We start from the raw sequence: 14,566 nt of genomic DNA, 5'->3' as shown, positions 1-14,566 counted from the left end.
ATATGAGCCATTAGCTATTTCTTTATATCTGATCACATCAGGGTAAACTTAAAGTTTTTTACAAAACTAATTTGTGAATAGTTTTAAATAATCATGACTTTAAAGGACAGCCAAACGATTCACTCAGCTGTGTTAACTAATCTTTAATGTTAGGATGAGTAATTTAGTAAAATGAGAGAAATATACTAAGTAGAGAAAAGGAGATAAAGAGGTAGATGATAGATACATAGATGACAGATAATAGATGATAGATAACAGGTATCAGTGCTTAAGATTAATTTACAAAATTCAGTAAATATTTATCTGAGAAAAAAAGAACCAGATATCATATACAATTATTCAATTCTGTCATAAGTTCCTGGTGAGTCTGATCCATCCTTATATCTTTCTCTAGGTGGTAATGCAGTAATTTACTAACAATGCCATAGATACCAATTCAGCATTTATTGAGCCCTATCTTACATAGAATATTTGAAATAAATTTTATCTTCAATTCAGTCACAGACCAACGTATTAAAAATCTTTTTTAAGATAAAAAGTATATATAAAAAAACAATAAAATATTGAAGAGTCATAATTTTGGAATATTTGGTAGCAGAAAGGAACAGGTAAAGGATACAAGTATAAGATACTTAAAGAAAAAATAACATCTCTGTGATGGAGTAAAGGTTTATATTAAAATATTTCAGAAAAACCCTGTTTGATAGCAAGCTAATCTGGAAGCACAAACTATTACAGAACACAAATTTTATATATATATATATATATCTATATATATATATATATATCGCATCTAAATGCAGAATTCTTGATGGCATGAAATAAATAAAAATATGAACAAGGTAAGGAGTTTCAACTAGAGATAAAGAGGTGAAACTATCATAGAAAAAATAACTGGAAAATTGGATTGCTCATGCTAGAAAAGTAAGAAGTGAAAATATTTAATTCTATACATATAAGCTAAACTGACAGGACCTAATGGTGAACAGCCATCTTTCAGTTATGCTGACGGAATAAGAGCAAATGAGCTTAAGCTTCTCTATGAAGAGTTCAGAAATAAGAAAGACTGTCATGACAGTATAGGGTTTTTTTTAAGTATTAGACTACACTAAGAATTTAGAATATATATGTGTGTGTTTATATATATGTAATGTATATTTACATTATAAATATAAATTAATATATAAATATATAAATAGAATTCATATTATTTATAAATAATATAAATATTAAATATATATTATATATTTGGGTAGGGAGGTGTGGGCAGTAGGGGAAGGGGGAACAGGAAGTGAAGAAATGGAGCAGTCCTGCTGGGTGCAGCAGGTGTACCCTCCATGTCTCTGGTCTTGAACTTTCAATAGCATCTATTGCTTTTCCTAACCCGGAAAGACAGTGAGGACCTCCCAACCTCTCCCAGTGGTAATGGTCTTTACTACTGTCACTGCTGTTGGTTTGCTTTTAGTACTTTTTCTTGGAGAAAGTATTTTACTTTTAACTGCTTAAGAACAAACTGTTCCATGACTAATATTTAAAAATGTGAAAGGCTGATGATGTACACAATTTAAGAAACATTTCTTTTCCAGTCATCTGAAAAGTTGAGAAGAACATGTGCTTTTTCTCTTTTAATGATTCTAAGCCTAAAATTAAGATTCAAGTTAATTTAGTTTGGACTGTCTTTGAAGTTGATCTGTGCTTCTTGCTCATTTCTCATACACATAGATGCCACTTACAAAGGTAGATTTCCCTTATTAGCATAAACACCATGATTTAAACATTCACTTTATATAATTATGCTTTCTACCTGATTAGTGGCTATACCAATTAATATGGCCAATGCAAAACTATTCAGCTTCTTTAAAGATAGCTGGTGTTAAACCTAATCAATGTTTATCCAAATAAAGTCAATTCAGCTAAACATAATAGCATTGTAAATTAATCCTTACTCTCGAGCTTAAATTCAACAAGAACAAATAAGAACAGAACCAGAGGATACCCTATTTTTGTTTCATTTCATGGGATGGGATAACACTAAAATATTGCCTATGAATTTCTTGGTAGGATGAGTACAGCAAAAAATTACTACCGCTTTAAGCAGGAAAAACATACTCGATTCCCATATGAGTTTACTGCCTATTGCTATAAGATTTAGAGTTTTATGATGCACTTTTCCTTTAAGTGATTGTTTAGCAAAAATTAAAATTTACTTTCCACATTTTATATGATAGCAGATTATCACGAAAGGAAATTCTGTAAAAAATTCTGGTGTTAGTTTTGCTAAATATATACTACTGTAAAGGCTTCTAAAAATATAGTTAGAAGTTTTTTTTTTAAGCATCAGGCACAATCGTTAGGTTTTAAAAGTTTTACACCATTTATGCGGCTATATTATTATGTGACACACTGCCTCACATTTCTTTTAAAAATTGTTCAAAATGCTACATTTTTAAAACTTTCATTACAACTCAACTCACATGAAAATTTGGACATCTACAGTAGGCAACTACTTTGAGCTAAGTACCTCTTTTTTTCTAATTCTATCATCTATGTCATACTGACCCAGTAAAGTATGTTAATACTATACAATAATGTATAGTGGTTAAAAGCAGGAAGTCATGCTGCTGCAGTTTAAATTGCACTCACTGTATCATTTACCAGCTGTGTGATCTTGGGAAAGTCACTCAACGTCTGTAAGTCTCAATTCCTTCATCTTTAAGGGGGATAATAATAGTACCTACTCCTTAGGTCTGCTGTAAGTTAATATGCTCAAGCCTTTTAATGCAATGCCTGACAGCTAATAAACAAACAGTAACTATTCTTCTTAGTGCTATACCTATTAACATATACAGTACTCAAATGGAAGATAAACACATTAAAAAAATTGGAAACATCACCAGGTGTAGACATAATGGGGCTTTAAAAGTAAAATCCCACTAGCACCATGGATTCCAATGATCAAAAACTCTATTCATTGTACTTGAGATCCAGGAGGAAATAGATGCAACACTCATATTAGTATAATTTAGGAAAGATTGTCATAGGACTCTTTATATGGGCAAACATGGAACTAAAAGGGAAGGTGCAGAACTCCAGTATTACTTACAACAGGGCCCCTTTAACATTCCTTGTGGAGAAGGAAGTAAGCAGTTACTGGAATCTGATAAAAAAAAAAAAAAAAAAGAATTTCGTTGATAGGGCTACATGACTGAAGGAACTGAGACCTTTGGTCAAGGGAAATAGCCAGGTTGCTGAGTCTCTGCAGACTGGGCACCAGGGAAATAAATATTTCAAAATTGCTCTCCTCGCTCCCTCAAATCTCCTGCCCTTGTTCCTCTTAGAGAAAATCAACTGGAAGCCAGAGGGTAAGGAAATCCAGAGATAAGTCAATACAGGTCAAAATCCTAGGGCATAGAGCAGAGTGGACAAAGGTGGAGATTAGATATAGAATTCAACCAGATAAAATGCAACCTCCTGTCTGCCTGTCATCTAGCTATTTACTGATCTACCAAATGTTGAATTTTGGACAGGTAAACCCAACATAAATACAAATTTAACTTCTAGAAATTATGAATGCATGTACTGTCATGTGTTAAAATATTTCTAGTCAAAAAATACTGCATAGATTCAAAAGTTTCCAGAACATTTGCTTAGTCAAATAGTATAGTTTGTTTCACACATAAGTAGGCATAAATTTCCCATGGAATTGTTCTTACAATCATTGATTTCTTTTCAATCTGAAATCTTCACTAACCTCTGCTATTATGCCTTTAATTTCCCAAGTCTTTTATGTTAAAAAAAATGTTACCATCTTGAAAACTTAAATGTTCCTGGAAAATACACTTCACACTGGTATGAATTAGTAAGTTAGACTGCGAATAGAAGAAAGAACAAGAAAGTTGATTTGTGAAGGGACAAGAAGAAAAGGGAAATGTCAAAGTTGCAGAGGTGCCAAAGGTGCCTTAACTCATATTTTAAGTTTACTATTATCTTGCTTACATTATCATCAGCTTACTAGCAGGATTCCATATTTTGTTTATATAGTCTTTTTTACGTATGCGTTAACAAGTTAACACATATGTAGAATATAAAATTCAAACCCTATTACAAAGATCAAGATGAGAGATGCTTGTCTCCTGACCCAACTGTCTTGTTGAACATTCCCTCGCCAGGAGCCAAGCATACCCTATCTTTCCACTATTTTTTCTTATGTATATTCCCATATTTCTATATATTTTTAAATTTCTATTTCTCAATTTTAAAGCTGAGATATGTATAGGAATGAACAGAAATTGCTTCATGAAGCAGGAGGCAATGCTTATAACCAGGTATTCCTAAAAGATACCAACTGTTAATAATACCATTAAGCAGAATGCAGATGCTGCCCAGTTCTTGCTATTGTTTTAATTTTTCATTTTGTGAAATGTTATTCCACCTTCTCACCTCCTCTTTCCTAGCCTCCATCACAACCCTAGTTCTTTCAGAATAGATGCCTCTGGGTGCCTGGATGGGTCAGTTGGTTAAGCGACTGCCTTCGGCTCAGGTCATGATCCTGGAGTCCCAGGATTGTGTCCTGCATCGGGCTCCCTGCTTCTCCTGCTGACCTTTCTCCACTTAATGCTCTCTCTCTCTCTCATTCTCTCTCTCTCAAATAAATAAATAAAATCTTAAAAAAAAAAAAATAGCTGGCTCTTTGCCTGCCTACCAGTAAAATAAACTAGAAAAAACAAAACAAAACAAAAACAAAAAAAAACTCAACATAGTTCTGAAGGTTGTTTTTTCGTTGTTAAATTAGTATAACTAGCCAAAATTTTGTCAATATCATAAGTTGGTTAAAGCAATATTTAGAGCTTGCATCATGAAAAAGGAATAAATAAAAGTCCTATTCAACCCATGTATATAACATTTTTCTTGTTCCAGATATAGATTGTTTTGTCATGAGTTAACTGTTAAAATTTGTGAATTGTAAGGATTTTAATATTATCCAATAGTGCTGTTAAAATCCTCTAGTTGAGATTTAAGAAATATTTACCCTTTACTTTATATATGCATCATAAAGGAAAATTATCTGCAGCAATTTTATTGTTGCTAAATAAACAAAATTGCCAAAGTAAAATTATTTTAAAAAAACCCACACCTGAATAAAAAGTGATTTAGGAAACTAGGTTTAATCCATATGGAGAAATTGGAATGCAAGGATATTCACTAATTTCTTTGTTTGGCCTTTCATTCATAATTTTACATACTGATTGGGCAAATTTTTATTGAACTTCTACTATCAATGTGCAAAGCAATTCAGTATATCAAGAAGTATTTTATATATTCTATTTAGTCTTAAGGATGTTAAAATCTAATAGGAGAGAAATGCCATTCATTTATAAGAGATTAAATTATTACAGCTAAGAAATAATATAAGGCAATAGTATGTTGGCAAATAATCTAATGATAGTAACATTTGTAACAACAGCAAAAGCAGCAACACTTGTACCATGTTTATATTTTCTATATATTAATTAATTTATTCCTCATAGCAACCCCATGTGATATTACTGCTATTATTTCCAGTTTTGATCCGTAAATATAGAGCATAAAGATTTTCCATTAGTTGCCCATGGAGCTAAAACTAATAAATGTCACAGTTGAGTTTCATATTCATATAAACTGACTATAAAGGACTATACAACAGAGACTGGCAGGAAGACACTAGGAAAGTAAAATTTAGATGGATCTTTAAAACTATTATAATTTAGATAGAGAAGGAAGAGAACAAAAGGAATTTAATGAGAGGAATCAATGTAAGCAAAATAATAAAAATGCATGTAGCTAATTTAAGTGAGTACATCTATTTGGAAAAAGTATGAATTGGCAAACAGTGGTGGCTAATGAAAATATATTTCAAATTTAAATAGGCTTTGGAAAAGTGATTAGGTGTAGACTGAGGTTCCCTTGAATGGAATACCAGCTCTCTAAATTTGTTTTAAATCCTGAAGATAACATACAATCACTGGAGATTTTTGAGGAAATCATTTTATGTGGAACAATGTCTCCAGACATAAATGATTTACATAATATCTATTTGTAATTATTTTTTCAGCTTGGTTTAGATATACTCCTTGCAGCACATAGAGAAAGAAATGGCGTATCTTACTGAGAGCACCTCTAATATTCTAATGGCACAATAAAAACAAAACAAGTTATAACTGAAACCATATGAATGAGTAATGTTTATTAATTCATCTTATTTTAGTCACCTAAAGATTATTATTGGGGAATTGTAGGGATAATGGGCTTATGGAGAGGCTTGTGATGATTTCTTCATCCTTCTCTGATATACAAGCAGAATTCAACCTCCTTAAATCAAACAAAAGGGCCTTTCAAATTCAAGTACTCAGCAATTTATTCTGAAGTCACTGCAATTTTTATATTTGATTATTTGACTTATCTTGGCTTATACCAATAATCACAGCCAGCCTTCAGCAAAATTGAGAGAAAGAGCAATTTGTCTTCTAAACCTATTCTCATTCACTTTCCTTGCTCTCTTTCCATGCATATTTCAACTACCTAAATCCACATCCCTACTCCATCCCCATCCCTATTTTCATCCTTATGAGAGAGGTTATAGAAGAAACTCCAACATACCTCACAAAATTAGATAAAATGCAACTCCAAAGCTCTTTCCAGACTATCTAAGATTTTGTAATCATATGACAGGTTATGGCTTATTTTATACTGTAGAGATTGACACTCTAGTAAGTGTCAAATGTGAAGGAATTTGCTTAACTCAACCATATTATGCATATTTTAAAACTTCTGTCACTAAAATTAGGTGAAAAGCTGAAATAATTCTGTAATAAATCTCCTAAGTAATTACTATGAAAAAAATAGAAGTGAGGTAGAATTAATTATTCAGCTCTCTGGTATATGTTAATTAATTTTATAAATAATAACTTATTATCTCTACATTTACCTGAACACATTTAAATGCATTAGTCTTTCTGTTCCCAGCACCTAATATATAGCATATAATAGGCAGATGATAATGATTCTTGAATGAGTGAATGATGAAAATCAACACTGCAAAGATTAGCTGTGAAAAGAAAGAATTAAGATAATGATCACATCTGAATTTCAACGTGTTGGTTCAAAAAGTGAATTTTAATGCATATTTCCTTTTAACCGTCACCAAAGCTTTCATATTTATCAATGATATCTCTATGAGATAGTTCCACAATGGAAATATAAATATAATTACTTTATTCCTCTTGAAAAGAGTAACTTTTAATGGAAAATATGCTAACCATAAAAATGTCCACTGATTATACAGATTTTTGCTTTGCAAATTGCTTTGTCTTTTTTTAACTCTATTTTCTTACTCCTAATCTAAAACTATTACAGTTAGCTTAAGTGTATGTCATAATTACCTAATGATAGTGCAGATGAGATAATAATCAAGGAGATTTTTTCTCTTATATAGTAACTACTCAGATATATTTATAGCTAGATGAATACTTCCAAAGCATTAGAGAATCACAGTTATCCCTTTAAATGGGATTTTAAATCTCTCATCTTCTATTTGATGTTTGAAATGAACCTATAATTCTACTGTTAAAGACAGTTAGAAAACAGTGTTGAAACCTTCATTTTATAATTTATTACTGCAGATAAAAATTCAAAATTCCTTTCCAGTATGAAGCTCAGTGATATCTCCAGTAATTACCTGAGCTTTCAATTAAACTTTATAAATAACTGAAAATTTTAAGTTTCTTGACTTTTGTCTTGAATTTCTCAAGTCTGTTTAAGAACAATAGTTATATCATAGTGAGGAGAAGTTCTGATTGGCTGTTACATATTAATGATTTAGGAAATTTTAGAAATAAATAATTTCTTAAGTAATTACTATAGCACAATCTTTTACATCATGAGATCCAGGGTAAGGGAGAGAGTGTAGGGAAATAGGAAAATAAGGAATTAGGGGAAAAAACAGTAAAAAGTGAGTATTTAATGCTTTAAATAAATTTTAAAACTAAATATATATTCTAATAACTTTAAGTGGAAATCAGGGGAAAGTATTGATTCCTCTGAAGATTTGATTAAACCATCACAGCCAAATCTTTTAACTCACGCCTTTTATGTGTGTCATTCATTTGGAATAAATTGTAACACCTTTCATGCTTTGGTACTGGTAATTTTAACTTATTTCTATACTATATTATAAACTCTATGAGAACACATGCTTATTAAATGACTTTGATATAAGAATAAAGAAATTAGAATAACCAATTTTTATTACACTTTTGACATCTATTTTAAATGTTTTCTCCTTTTCATTGACTATTGACTTTCCAAAGCTTTAGTAAGTTTTGCTATAATATTTTTGCATGTTCTTATACTTTTCTATTTTACTTAACCCTTGAACACCAAAAACAAGTAAAATGAACTCACCACACTGCAAATTATAAGAGAGACTACTTCCATATAGCTAATAAAATCTCCAAATACTATATTCCTATCACAAGCTTGGGATATTTTAGGCAAAGAGAAAAGGAACATATTTTATATGGTACTTACTATCAGTCTGAAAAGAGAGAGTAATTTTCTAATTATTAACCTTTAATATATACATTAATTATATATATAATTATATATAATGTATAATTGTATACATTTAAACAATGTATGTAATTAAATAGGTTCACTATTTTTAAATTCCAGCAGAATTTCTTTGATTTTATATTTCATATTAGAATAAAATTTGTCAATGCCTTAGCCTAATTATTATTTACATAATTAAGTTGGAACTGTTTTAGTCATCTTTTTAACATTTGCATGGCCTCATAAGGTACCTGGTACATCTTTAATAAATAGCTGTCAAATTTTTATTGAAAAAGAATTTTGAGAAAATTACAAGTTCTTTACAGCAGATTGCATTCTTTACTTTTCTTTTTTTCCTTGCTAGGCACATAGTTGTAAAAGACAATAATCTAGAAATTAGAAAAATAATTGTAATGGCTCCACATCTAACAATTAGCATGTCTAGGAATTTAATAATGAATATTTACATAATCTTATTTTTTTAGTAATTACCTTTTTAATATTACAACTTATCTGATATGAGAAATACTAAAATCAAATTATATACAAGAAATAGGTAAAAGACATTGAATAACTCCAAGCTAATTTGATTTTATCTTTATTAAAGGATAAGACTTAGCATGGAAACAGCTATTACTTTGAGTTACACATTACTTTGAATAAATTCATTAAAGTGACTTTTAAAGAACTATCTCTTGGTAAAATGGTAAGTTTTCCTGTCATTAGGAGAAAACAGGAAATATAATTTCAAAGTGTAAATAAATGGACAATCTACATATTTGTTAAAATAAAGCCTAATAAAATGTGATTATAACAGACAGTGCGAAGTATAGAAAAGCTGAACATACATGACAAAAGCCAAGAAGACAGGTATTATCAGTGGTGTCCTTACAAGATGGACAATTGGCTTGTTTAGTCATTGTTACTCTTTTGTTGTTTACAATAACATAACAAGTTTGGAATAACTTTTTTTTAAAGACTTATTTATTTTAGAAAGAAAGCAAGTATCTTTGTGTGTACATGTGGGGGAGGGACATAAGGAGGGAATCTTCAAGCAGACTTGCCACTGAGCAGAACTGGAGGTGGGGCTCATATTCATAACCCATGAGATCATGACCTGAGCTGAAATCAAGAATCTGATGCTAAAGCCACCCTGGCACTTCTGGATTGGGAATAACTTTTAATAATTAACTATAAAATCTTAAATTAAGCCTAAATTAACAGGCTAAAGCTAAAAGTTATCTCAATTTCAATAACTTTAATAAATTAATTAATCATAGCATTCACACATTATATAAATATAATCTAAGTATTATTAGTTAAAAATTAGGCTAACATATTTATTATTGTTTGTGTGTAATTTAATATATGCTTTTAGTAAAAGCATGTGTTTTTAATAAAAGAACATACCCTTTTGGTGAGACTCAAGGCACTTTTCATTTTCCTTTTCATTACCATTGTGAGATAAGTTGATTCAGTGATTCATTTGAATTAAGAATAATATTCAAGTATAATATATCTATAGTTTCTTAAAAGGCATTTTATTCTTTAGATGCTTTTCACTTCTGATTAATTTACAATATTAAGCAGATATGGAAATAGTTCATAATAAGAGGAAACACTCCTGGGATATGAAATTGCTTCAGAGAGGAAATATAATATGGATTCAGACAGATCTTCTCCCATTCTGTCAGTTGTCTTTTGGTTTTGTTAACTGTTTCCTTTGCTGTGCAAAAGCTTTTGATCTTGATGAAATCCCAATAGTTCATTTTTGCCCTTGCTTCTGTTGCCTTTAGCGATGTTCCTAGGAAGAAGTTGCTGCAGTTGAGGTCAAAGAGGTTGCTGCCTGCGTTCTCCTCAAGGATTTTGATGGATAGAAAATACATTCCCTGGGTTGGACCTCTTATGTGAATTCTAGTAAATATCTACAACCTGTTCTGTCAATACTAATGACCAGAACATGTATCAGAGATGCAATATAAAGGAGAGAACACATTCAGACAAAAATCTATTAACTTTCCTTAGTAGGTCAAAAGAAATCAAAGAGAGACTTCCTGACTAGGGGGAAAGAACAGCTTAGATATCTTTGGCAACTACTCAATCTAATGATCTACTTGATGGCTTACCACAAAAGATAGTCTCAGCTACATATAAAACAAACAAACAAACAAAAAAAGCAGCAATTTCTACATTAAGCAGCAACAATGTTTTCTGTTGGCTTCTACCCCATTCCCAAACTGTTACAACAAATAAAGATAATATAAGAAAAAATGGATAGTAATAAAGAAATTATTTAAGCATATGAATGCAAGCCAATTAAAATGTTTCTATATTATTTGAAACCATCAACCTATGATTAACTGATTTTTTAGAATCAACATTTATCTTGAAATTCCTTCTTGCCCTACATGGCTCTTGCTGGAACCAATATTACCACTAAAGCTACAAAAAGTAGGTGAACACATCAAAATACTTTAAAAAGGGGGGGGGCACACATCAATAAATACTCTTTACAGTTCCCTACAATTCTCTAGCTTAAAAAATATTCTATAGCAATTTTATTGCTACTTAAATGACCCATTCTAAATTTTCCTTCATAAAATTCATTCTTTCTTTATGAAACTAATTTAACAACTTATACATATACCATATAGTTAAATAGAACACACTGCCAAGAGAATGAGTCAAGAGAGTAATTTGATAAAAATCAGTGATATTAACAAAGCATTAAGAAACAAAATTGGTCGGATCAGAAGATGGCAGTGGAGGAGGAGGACCTGAGGCTCACCTCATCCTATGAATACAACTGAGGCCACACCAAAGAAACATAGGAAGTGTAGCAACACAGCTTGAGAGAGAAACAGATCTTAGCTGCTGTGGTGGGGAGGGATCAACAGTCATGAAGTCCAGATAAAGAGTAACACAAAGGGGAGAACATGGGGAAAATACCCAAAGCAACTGGCTTGGAAAGCTATAGGGGCCAAATTTTGTGACTCCTGGCAACCAGCAGAGCTTAAAGCCTGGAGTTTAAAAGGTCAGCAGGCTTAGCTGGGATAGAGCCCAGAAGGCACTGTGCCTTGGAGAGAAGGCAGACAAACAGCCTTCAGACATATAACGTGGAAACATCCATCTGAAGTGTGCGTGGGGCACATAGTGGAGAGGTTAATTTCTGTATTCAGAGTGCATCCCAGAGAAGCAGCATTCACGAAAGGACCTATTTGGGAACAAAGGAACTGGCAGACACCATTTCCACACCTTCCCCCTCAGCATAAGAACAAGAACACCTGTCAGAACCAGTGCAATGTCAACATTCTCTAACTGGCTTACACCAAGCCCTGCCCCCCAGCATGCTCATGGAGAACACCTTCCCCAGTCTCACTAACCTCAGTCCTGGCTGCAGGGCTAGCTCCCCTAGAAGACCAGCCCGAAGCCCTGCTCACACCATATCTCCCAATTCAGAAGTTTTAACAGAGCTTTGGTTCTGGCAGGTAGTGACAGGTCTCATTTCACAAGCAGACCAGAGCATGCCTAGTTAAAGCACATCACATTCAGGCCAGAGACCAAACACTGCTCACAACAGGCAAAAAGAGCCTTAGCAGATGACTGGCCTGAAGGTAAAGCAGCCAGAGAAAAACAGCAGAGCACACAGAGTACACACTGGAGACATTACCAGAAGCACCAAGCCCTGGGAAACAGGGGACACTACATGGTAGGTCACTACAGGACTACAGGACTTATTCCTTATAAAGTCATTACCCTGAAGAGCAGGAGATGTAGCTGACTTTCCTAACACAGAAACAGAGAGACACAGACAAAATGAGAAGACAGAGAAATTTATCCCAAATGAAAGAATAGGACAAGGCCACAGCCAGGGATCTAAGCAAAACAGATAGGAGTAACATGTCTGATGGAGTATTTAAAGCCATGATAATAAGGATACTCCTCTGACTTGAGGGAAGAGTGGAAGATATGAATGAGACCCTTAATACAGAGATAAGGAATAATCTAGCAGAGAGACAGGGCTCAATAAATAAGAAACATGCTAGATGGAAAGAACAGCAGGCTAGAAGAAGCAGAAAAATGAATTAAGGAAGTAGAGACAGGGTATGGAAGTAATCAAGCTGAGTAAAAAAAGAGAAGTATTATGCAAAACAAGAATTGACCTAGGGAACTCAGTGACTCCAACAAACATTATAACACTTGTATTATAAATGTGAACTAATTGAAAAATTCCCTAATATAGTAAAGGAAACAGGTATCCAGAACTAGGAGGCAAGAAACTCCACAACAAAATCAACAAAAGCAGATCTACATCAAGACATATTGTAATTAAACACAAAATATAGTGATAAGGAAAAAAATTAAAAGCAGCAATACAAAAGAAGACAATAATGTATAAGGAAAATTTTGTAAGGCTAGCAAGGGATTTTTCAACAGAAACTTTCCACTTCAGAAAGGAGTAGCATGATGCATTCAAAGTGCTGAATGGGAAAAATCTGCAGCCAAGAATAATCTATCCACCCAGGCTATTGTTCCGAATAGAATGAGAGATAAAGAGTTTCCCAAGCAAACTAAAACTAAAGGAGTTTATGACCACTAAACCAGTCCTGCAAGAAATATTAAAGAGTACTCTTTGAATGGAAAGCAGAAAGCAAAAGTGACAATGTGAAGGTGGGAAACACAAAAGCAGTAAAAATTCATATCTCTGTAAAAATCTGTCAAACAATTCGCAAAATAAAAGGGTGTAAAAAATGAAACATATACCTAAAAAAATGGGGAGGAGAGGAGTAAAGAATGGGTTCAAACTTAAGTGACCATCAACTTAATATTGACTGCTATATGCGGAAGAGTTTATCAACAAACCTAATGATAACCATAAATAAAAAACTACTAATAAATATGCAAAGAATAAAGAGAAAGAAAATCCAAATATATCATTAAAGAAAGCATACCATGAAAGACAGATGGAAAGGATCAGAGAAATCTTCAGAAACAACAACAAAATAAATTATAAAATAGCAATAATTACATGTCTACCAATAATTACTTTGAATATAAACAGACTACACACTCCAATCAAAAGACAGAGGGTGACAGAATGGATTAAAACAAACAAACAAAAAACAAGACCCACCTATATGCTGCATACGAGAGACTCATTGTAGATCTATAGACCCCTACAGATTGAAAGTGAGGGGATGAAGAAATATCTAAGATGCAAATGGATGTTAACTGAAAGCTTGAATAACAACACTTATAGGGAACAAAATGGATTTTAAACCAAAGACTGTTACAAGAGACAAAGAAGGATGCTATATATATTAAAGGTAAAAATAAAAAATAAGATATAATATTGAAAATATTTATACACCCAACTTAGGAGCACCCAGATACATAAAACCCTTAATAAAAAATGTAAAGGAACTGGGGCGCCCGGGTGGCTCAGTCGGTTAAGCCTCTGCCTACAGCTCAGGTCATGATCCCACAGTCCTGGGATCGAGCCCCGCATCGGGCTCTCTGCTCAGCGGGGAGCCTGCTTCCCCCTCTCTCTCTGTCTGCCTCTCTGCCTACTTGTGATCTCTCTCTCTACATCAAATAAACAAATAAAATCTTTAAAAAAAATGTAAAGGAACTAATCGATAATGATATAAAAATAGTGGGTGACTTTAATACCCAACTTACATCAATGGACAAATGATCTAAAAAGAAAACAATGGCTTTGAATGACAAACTTGACTTAAGATAGACTTAGTAGATATATTCAGAACATTTCATACTAAATCAGTAGAACACAAATTCCTTTCAAGTGAACATGACATTTTCCCTAGAATAGATCACATTAGGCCACAAAACAGGCCTCAACAAATATAAGAAGATTGAAGTCGTACCATGTATATTTTCTGACCACAACACTATGAAACCAGAAATCAATCACAAGAAACAACCTGGAAAGACTACAAATATATGTAGTCTTTCA

At 32.6% G+C, this 14,566-nt stretch overlaps 1 protein-coding gene across 1 annotated transcript in view; it reads right to left on the bottom strand.

Moving 5' to 3' along the window:
• CCSER1 (coiled-coil serine rich protein 1) overlaps positions 1-14,566 on the bottom strand; it is a gene marked incomplete at its 3' end in the record, with an annotated part of 1,225,861 nt that overhangs the window by 69,509 nt on the left and 1,141,786 nt on the right. The window lies entirely within an intron of this gene.

This window comes from Martes martes (assembly GCF_963455335.1).
Source record: "Martes martes genome assembly, chromosome: 2".
In the NCBI taxonomy this organism is placed as follows: domain Eukaryota; kingdom Metazoa; phylum Chordata; class Mammalia; order Carnivora; family Mustelidae; genus Martes; species Martes martes.
The sequence above is the reverse complement of the archived record's forward strand: the minus strand, read 5'-3'. Positions and strand labels throughout refer to the sequence as shown.